This window comes from Schistocerca piceifrons, chromosome 3 (assembly GCF_021461385.2).
Source record: "Schistocerca piceifrons isolate TAMUIC-IGC-003096 chromosome 3, iqSchPice1.1, whole genome shotgun sequence".
Taxonomy (NCBI): domain Eukaryota; kingdom Metazoa; phylum Arthropoda; class Insecta; order Orthoptera; family Acrididae; genus Schistocerca; species Schistocerca piceifrons.
The window spans coordinates 425,167,720-425,176,371 of record NC_060140.1 but is presented as its reverse complement, the minus strand read 5'-3'; positions in this window follow the sequence as shown (position 1 = coordinate 425,176,371).

The window sequence follows — 8,652 nt, the reverse complement described above, 5'->3', positions numbered from 1 at the left end:
GTTTCTTCAGAGCAACGTAGAGCAAGGGTTAATCGGCACGGGTAAGGCAGAAATTGCAATATATCCTACAAATAAATGAGGACACAAGTTGTTAGTACTACTGACAGAAGAAGAGTTCGGTCCTGGAGACGAATTTGTGGTAGGCTGCGTCAAACCAGACAGAAGGCTGGTGACTTAAAAAGAAGCTCTGGCGTTACTAAATAGCTTCTTGCATATCAAAGGGCAATGTGTCTTGCAAAACTTCGAGTCGAACTCTGAGCTATGAAACGCAGAAAATTATTGATCTGACAAAATTTGAAATATCTTAATATTCTTAGGGAGGAAATTCTGTAGTTTTTACTTTCGTGTGCAGTTGTAATTTTCCTCAGGGATCAAATATCAACCGCAAATACTTATTCTCCAAGCCATCAGTAGCCCTACTAGTACTACTGTTTCCCATTGCAGCTAATTTAAGCACAATTGTTACATCTGTGTAATCCGAAGGTAATAGCTCAGCTACAGACAAATCTTGCTTGCAGGTGAACATTGCTCAAAACGTGTAACTACTAAAAGCAACTTTTCCTCTTTTGACGTCTTTTCTTTTGCGCCCTTAGCAACATAAATTATTCGCCAACACTGTTACTAATAAATGAATAAGTAACAACAAAAGTGTAAACAAATTTGTGCTATCACAAGAAACAATCACCGTTTGATGACGACGAAACGGTTACACACTGGCTATTGTTACTCTTACTCATTTATAGTGGTACAATTCAAAATTAATTATAAAATCTAATAAAATATTGCTACTAATAAAGTCTGGCTGATCCTATCTTTTACCAATTTCTAGAAATATTATCAGTGAACTTGGCGATGATACGTAATTTGCTTGCAGATTAATACACCCTTAAATGAATGTACCATGTATTCGTTCCAAAAATTATATATAACAATATATCTTGACCATTAAGTTTCCTCCTCAGTTTCAAATCTCTCTTTCTTTAAGACATCTTATATATTCGAACCACTGATAAACATCACTGGACGTTGTTTAGTTTCTCGATGTCAGACAGTCAGGTACTTCAGGCTTCAGATATTTATCCTGACAAATATCCGCAGTCACTCTAACAGTATCCGATGTCTCTATCGTCGCACACTTAAGGCTACAACTTTGGTACCAGCCAAGTGGTGTCTGCAGTTGCTATTCAGGGCATGAAACACGAAGTTTCCACTGCTGTCGTTGTTTTACAGGTCACGTGGCCGACTATGTGCTCAGAGAACTCCAGTAAAGTGCACTTGAGCAACAGCACTCGACAACGTGACCTGCCGTTCGCATGGCGGAATAAAAGATAGTAACAGCGGTAGGTTTATTCTGGTACATCAAATTTATCACAACAGCCATAAAGAAGGCAATAAAGAGCAGTCTGTCGCTGCAGTCTAGGAATCTTCTTATAGCAGAATAATTCAAGAACTGATTCAACGTTTTTCGCTATCATAAACAAACTAGAATTAATTGTTACGTCTTCACGTCATGTAAGAGGACTGAAATATAATCTCAAGAGAAGCTGAATAGTAACAAGCTACATTTTGGTACTGTGGTAGATTCACTTAAGGTCTTTCAGTACAAGAGTTTATGTCTCACTGATAACCCTCGGATATCTTAAGATGAGTAGTAAAATTATGTAATCCTGCCTAATTATAGTCAATAGTTCCATTGTTTGTGTTTACCCGAATGAACACGATTTCTGGGCATTACTCACTATTAAATTGCGTAAAATATTTCTAAGGTTAACTAATAAAAGGCAACTGTTGAGCAACACTCTAGGGAAGTATTCAAACAAACCGTGCTCCCTACATAACTATTATTGAGATAATAAAATAACATACGGCAGTAATAATCAAAGAAAATTCATCAATCAACTGTATTACGGATATATTTGAAAACTCAATGGAAATGTAAATCGACATTGGGGTTCGTTACTCACCCATTACTGACCCCTTACTTACCCATTATTTATGTCTAAAACAATATTCGTCAGTGTTGCTCGTAACAAGATCTACTTTCTGAGCGTACAGTTATTATTTTACTTGATATAAAAGCAGTTACTGGTTTTGTTATAAAAAAATTGAACAGCAGACTTCATCATACCTCCCAACACTGCACAGATTCATCTACGTTAGTCTAGTCGGGACAAGAGTCAAACGTGTGTAACAACATCTTGATGTCTTGTGACCTGTCATAAGCGAATTAAACGTTAATGGAAAGACGCACCGTCAAGGAACTGGTCTTCCAAAACTGAAAAATATTTAATTCACATCTTTGATTCTTTAAAATCTATCTACTCTGTCTTCATTCTTCCCAGAAATTTCGACACTATTATGGCGACTGTACTGTCGTTTTACTAGCATGGCCAAAATTGTTCTCGACGATATTTAACACTTGCTTAGTAAGATCTTCTTTCAACATCTTCAGTTGTTGTGCACTAATACAGATTTGACGTGTAATATTTAGTTTTCTGACGTTCTAAAACACATGTTTTCTCCTTTTCCAGTCACTTAGAACACTATTTCAAATACTCACCAATGAACGTCCCTTCCCTTTTGATGATTAAGTAAGCTCCGAAAACATTTCAGAGGCCTCTGTTGGTCATGATCACATATTTCAATATACTCTTAGGCTTCACTATTAAAATCTCGTATTTCTCCAGCTTAAAATTTCTACCATTCTTCCTGCTCCAAGTCTTCGTTCACATGATATGCCCAAAATCCGATGTATTCTTGCCATGCACCTCTCTTTTATACACGGTTACTTAAACACGTTCCACTGACATTTTGAATCCTACTTTTGCAAAACTGCTTTTAATATTCATTTATGTATTTTACTTAAGCTGTGTCTGTAGATGATACTAGAAATCCCGAAATCCATCGTGTAATAAATATAGTATAAAACCAACCTTGCAATCAGAGCTATTTTGTTTATAATTGCTAATATTTATTGTCAATTTTTGTGTACTTTAAAATACCTTTTCAGTTGAAATAACCTTTTCCTAATGAGTGGATTTATCTGCTGTTAGCTCACTCCCCTTCGTAGGGAATTCAAATAAAACAAGGCAAGAAAGGTAGAGAATTCTAAATGGAAATTAAAGGCGGAATTCCATATAAGTAAAGCACGTGCATCCAATCGCACATAGGTACAACACCATGCAAATGATGTGCTAATGTTGTCATACCTAGGAAAGTTTATAGGCAAATAATGATCCGCAGCAAGTGTAGCATGGTCAAAAATATTTCCCACGACCCAAAATGCAGAAATTCAGACAGTGTCTAAAATCGCCGTTTTGTAAGGCATTCCGAATGAGGTCTAAGATATTTTATTTTTGAGGCACTGTGTTCTTTCAAGGTATGTTCTGGCTGACCTCTAAATGCCCTATAAACATCGATCTCTTCTCAATAATCTAGATATTTTCCCTTACCGATACTGTGATGAATTTGTAAGGAGTTTTTGATGACATTCAACTTGTGTTTGGTCTTCCGAAGCCGGTTCCCAAACGAAGAGCTACTTTTGTCACTGGTCTAAAAGTGATCTCTAAATCTAATGGCAAACCTATACGTTTGTCCTACATAAAAGTTTTTGCATTCCCCGCAGCTGATTTAATAAATCCCTGAATGTGCGTATGATTTGGTAGGTTAGATGCTGTGTCGCATGGTCTTACGTAACGAGTTGTTAGAATGGACGCTCATTCGCACTTCCTTATCACAGAGCTTCCTAGATCCTCTATTAGACACAGATCCACTATACGGTACAGGCATGTACTTAGTTTTGATTTACACTCCCTTCTGTAACCATATCTCGAATATTGTGTGAAACATACGTAATTTTGCGGCAAATATTTTAACTATCATCTTGTATTTAAGGCCATTATGCACCGCGTCTGAGGATCGCAACTTTTTTGTCACTTTCGTCATGCTCCAGAGGGAGACTGACTAATCTATGAATCCTGGAATGAGAAAAAAAAATTCCTCCTATGGGCTCGGGGCGGCAAGAGGCATTGTGTTTGCCATTATTAGTTTAGGTGGGTTCAATGCAGGCGCTAGATCTATGGGTACAGCTATTGGAATCCACAGTCGGATTTAGAAAATTAATGGTGTGTTGTTTTCCCAACCCCATAGTGAAGGTGATGTTAGTACGTTTACCATTAAGTTGTGTTACTGTAATATCTACCTCACTGAGTGATCATGTAATGTACAAAAACGTGTCATCAGAATACCTTCTATAATATTAAATTTTACTATGTGCGACGAGGACGTTTTTGAAGAACTGAGTTTCGGGATGATTGCCAAAATTGTCAGCAACTGTACTAGCAATTGAGTTGCGAAAACATTCGTCGTACATCTTAGAATAGGTATAGGAGAGTATCTGTGAGATGTCGCGTTACTGAACAAAGGCCGGCATGTTCTAAGTGATGGAGATTTCATTTTATTAAGTTGGAGTCGAGTTGAATGTTATAGAGGAAGCTAAGGCCTCTCCTACAAGAAAGGTGGCCTTCTGTACATTCATAACGGAACCGTAGCTACAGTGAGTCTCCTTGCCTCAAGTGATGTTAACCAAGGCGGAAAAGAAGAGACGCAATTGACTTCGACAGCTATTTTCTTCTCTTTCGTCTGTCTCTTTTTTCCTATTTTTTTGGGATGACTAACAGCTAATATCATGATTAAGTAAACTGTAAGGATGACCGAAGGAAGATACGGTACATTATTACTTTAAATAGTTGAATTCTAAAGTTAAAACAGTATCTCATCGTAAAAATAGCAATAATTAAGAAATAAATGATAGAAAGGTAGTTTGCTGGCAGAAACGAAGCCTCTTGATTGTTCAATTAATACCGCCTCTCTTGGAAGACGGGAAAATAGTTTCGAAGCCAGGAACAACAGCTTGGCTTGTTGCTCTGGATGGAGAAGGACATGTTAAGGTATAGGCGCTGACTTAGTCATTTTTCGACAGTTAAATCTGACGGGTTGCTCAGTCATATTGTCCTGTGTTTTCATCAAAGCACCTAATCGATTAATAACTTTAACATTGACTAAGCTGTTAAAAACATCGACTACCTAGCTTAAGAGCATGTTTTGCTACAAATAAGACAATTTATTTATGACAAACTGTAGTGATTATTTAATGAGCATTTCTAGAATATGTCTTTTGAAACAACGAACTGTCTTCGGATCCGTAGCTGTAGATATATTGGGAGATCTATTGGGTCGAGTCCGTTCTTCCATAGAAAACGACTTGGAGAGAACTCCTAATTTTCAGATGGAATGTGGATCACTTGATATATGAGCCACTCATGATAAACTGTGGGACATTTAATTTTAACAGAACTTTATTCATTGTGGAGTTATTCGTTACACGTGACGCGAAAGTTGGTGGCAGTAACATATACCGAACAGATTGAGGTCTTCCTGATACAAAACTAAAGGACCCCTCATTTTATTAAAGATTATTACAATAACTGCCATCTAGACAGACAATGTAATGGTGAAACTTCCCTCGAAAATCCGTGAAACTGGATCTATTGCAATTAAACTGAAAGCTGGGGAATCGAAAACTGCTATGGAAAAGTGTCGTCAACCACTCTTGTGGCATCATCCGGTGAGAGTCTGGAGCGCGGTTATTGCAGCATCTCGCAGGAAACTGAAGTACGGCGTACATCAGTCATTGTAATTTTAGCCACAGATAAACAGCGCCTTTAGGAAATGCAAATGTTACAATGTCTGTTCGAGGAATATTTAGCCGGCTTCAGTTTGCAAAATTTGTGACGCGCGAGCTGGACAAAACTGTCGTTTCCCTATGACATAATGTCTATAAATGAAACTGTTTCCTTGTTAACGGGAAGTCAAGTAAACGGAATTATTGCCACTGGTCAGATGTCAACCGTCACCAGATAGATCCATCGATAGAAGCTTACACACCGAAAATGATGCATTGGTGTGGGAAACGTGCAGTTGACGACAAGGTCATTAGAGGTGGTGGGAAAATTTGGCATGAGGAAACATGGGGAACGAGTTCGCGGGTGCTAATTTAAAGGAACTATCCTGGGATTTGTCTTAAGCTACATACTGAAACATGTGGAAACCTAAGTGCTGGACGAGGATTTGAACTGTCGTCGTCCCTAATACAAGTCCAGTGTGCTAACTACTGCGCCGCGTGGCTCGCTGGTTTCGTGTTGTGTGTGGGGTTTTGGTATTGTTCGGCTCCTTTTCATTCATGTTACACTAACAGCAGCCCGTTATCACCAGTTGCTGGACGAAGATGGTATGTGCTAATGTCACTGCTGGCTGACGAACGGATGTTTCTAACTTCCTATGAATATAGCAGTGCCCCCCCCCCCCTCACATAATGGGGTAGGTGTTCCAGCCATGGGGTCATATAAAGGTAACAGTGAAGCGGGAAAGATCAGAAACTTTTCACAGCTCAGAGAGCGTGATCATAAAGTTTGTGCTATCATTCCGGTACCTGTGTGGCCTGGAGTCAATGAGGAATAGATTAAGTGGATAAGAAGGGCCTTAGAGCGCCATGGGCAACTCATGGAGCGCATCCTGTAGTCTTCGTGTGTTATCACCAACGTTTGTATTGTTCCATACGACATGCAACGTAACTAAGGATTGAATAAAGCTATGCTCGAATGAAAGACACTATTTACTCTGTTTTGATACGTCACGTAACAATATCTGAAAATAACGGGTTACATCCACGACAGCCAAAACTAAAATGGCTGTTATGTTGGTAAATGGCCTCGCACGTTTTCCCATCACCCATCTCATACTATTTCACTTTAAATTTACGTTTTTGGCAGCGTAACTCTGTCTGCAGGTAACCTAGGAACTTTCTGCTAACTATGCGCCAGTCTTGTGTAATGGTCTGAACATCAGACGACAAATGTAAATGTAATGTAACCACTATCGTGGCGTACAACCAGCCGACGGGGCCGGCTGCTTAGTGCGCGGTGTGGGATACAGGAGGTCCGCAGTAAATGTAGAATGGTGCGTCGCGAATGTTATTTCTAACGCGCATAGTATGAACACTTAAAAGTATAATACTCACGTATATTAAGGAAGGAGATGCTGCTCAGGCATTTCGAGCACGTACTTAAGGAGATGCTCATCACGCTCTGCAATTCCCACTGAGAAATGGCAGCAATTTCTTGACGAATGTTAATTTTGAATTCATCTCATATTTGTACTTGTGTTGAACATTCTGTTTTAATGCTCCTAGTGACAAAAATCGCGGGGTATTTAATCGGGTGAACTAGGGGCCCATATATTGTTAGTGATAACTCAATCTTAAGACATGTCATTAATTTCCTGTTATGAGAAGTTGGCTGTATGCATCGTCGGAGAGTCCTGCTGAAAGGTTACGAAAGCATGTTCTCTCTCAGTTAATGGGTCAAAAATGGGCCGGAAAATGTTTTCCACGTCTCGCTGTTAATCAAATGGTTCAAATGGCTCTGAGCGCTATGGGACTTACCATCTGAGGTCATCAGTCCCCTAGACTTAGAACTACTTAAACCTAACCAACCTAACGACAGCACACACATCAATGACCGAAACAGGATTCGAACCTGCGACCCTAGCAGCAGCGCGGTTCCAGACTAAAGCGCCTAGAACCGCTTGGCCATAACGGCCGGCGCACTGTTAATCGTTTCATGGATAAAGTAGAGCCTATTAGACTCTCACCTCTGATAACACACGACACTCCTATGTTTCGATCTTGCGAGGCTTTTCGTGTATTACGTCAGGTTTTGAGAACAGCAGTGACGGCTATTTTGTGAATTATCATACTCAGACAGGTGGAACCAAGATTCTTTCGAAAAGAAAGTTACTCCGTTGGAAAAATCTGTGGAAAGCCGAACGGTTTCGACTGACCATTGGGTCATCCTCAACCGATAGGCGTCACTGGATGCGGATGAGAAGGAGGATGTGGTCAGCACACCGCTCTCCCCGCCGTTGTCGCCTTTAATGACCGGAGACGCTACTTCTCAGTCAAGTAGCACCTCAATTGACTTCACAATGAATGAGTGCACTTCACTGGCCTACAGTAATCTGCAGCCTGGGTGGTCACCCATCCAAGTGTCAGCCAAGCCCTTCAACGCTTAACTTCGGTGATCTGGCGGGATTCGGTGTTACCACTGCGGCAAAGCCGTTTGTGAAAAGGAGGTTACGTTAGATCAATTTCTCCATTACGCTCCGTATTCAAAATCCAGTCACAAAGCCGGAACCTTTTTTTCAAAGTCACATATTTTAAATTTTTGCACTGCAGCTATTTTATAGGGCTGTAACTTCAGTAACTTGATAGCCACTTGAGCATAGGTAATTCCCAGTTGCTGAGGAAGAAGTAGACTTGATTTTCTAGTAGACTTTCCCAGAGTACGTGCCATGTTAACCAGTTTCTTCTGCAAGCACTCTGCTTGGCTGTGTGTGTATCCTGTCAGGAATACTTCCCGTTTCACGAAATTTGTCTACAAATCGATGAACAGTACGTCAGTTAGAAACCTAAACATCAGGTAATTCCTCTTCAGATATTCTTCTTACTACACGCTCTGATTATGTACACACATGTGAATCCCACATGAATACTATTTGACGAATAGGTCACTTGTGTTTCCCCATTTCACATGA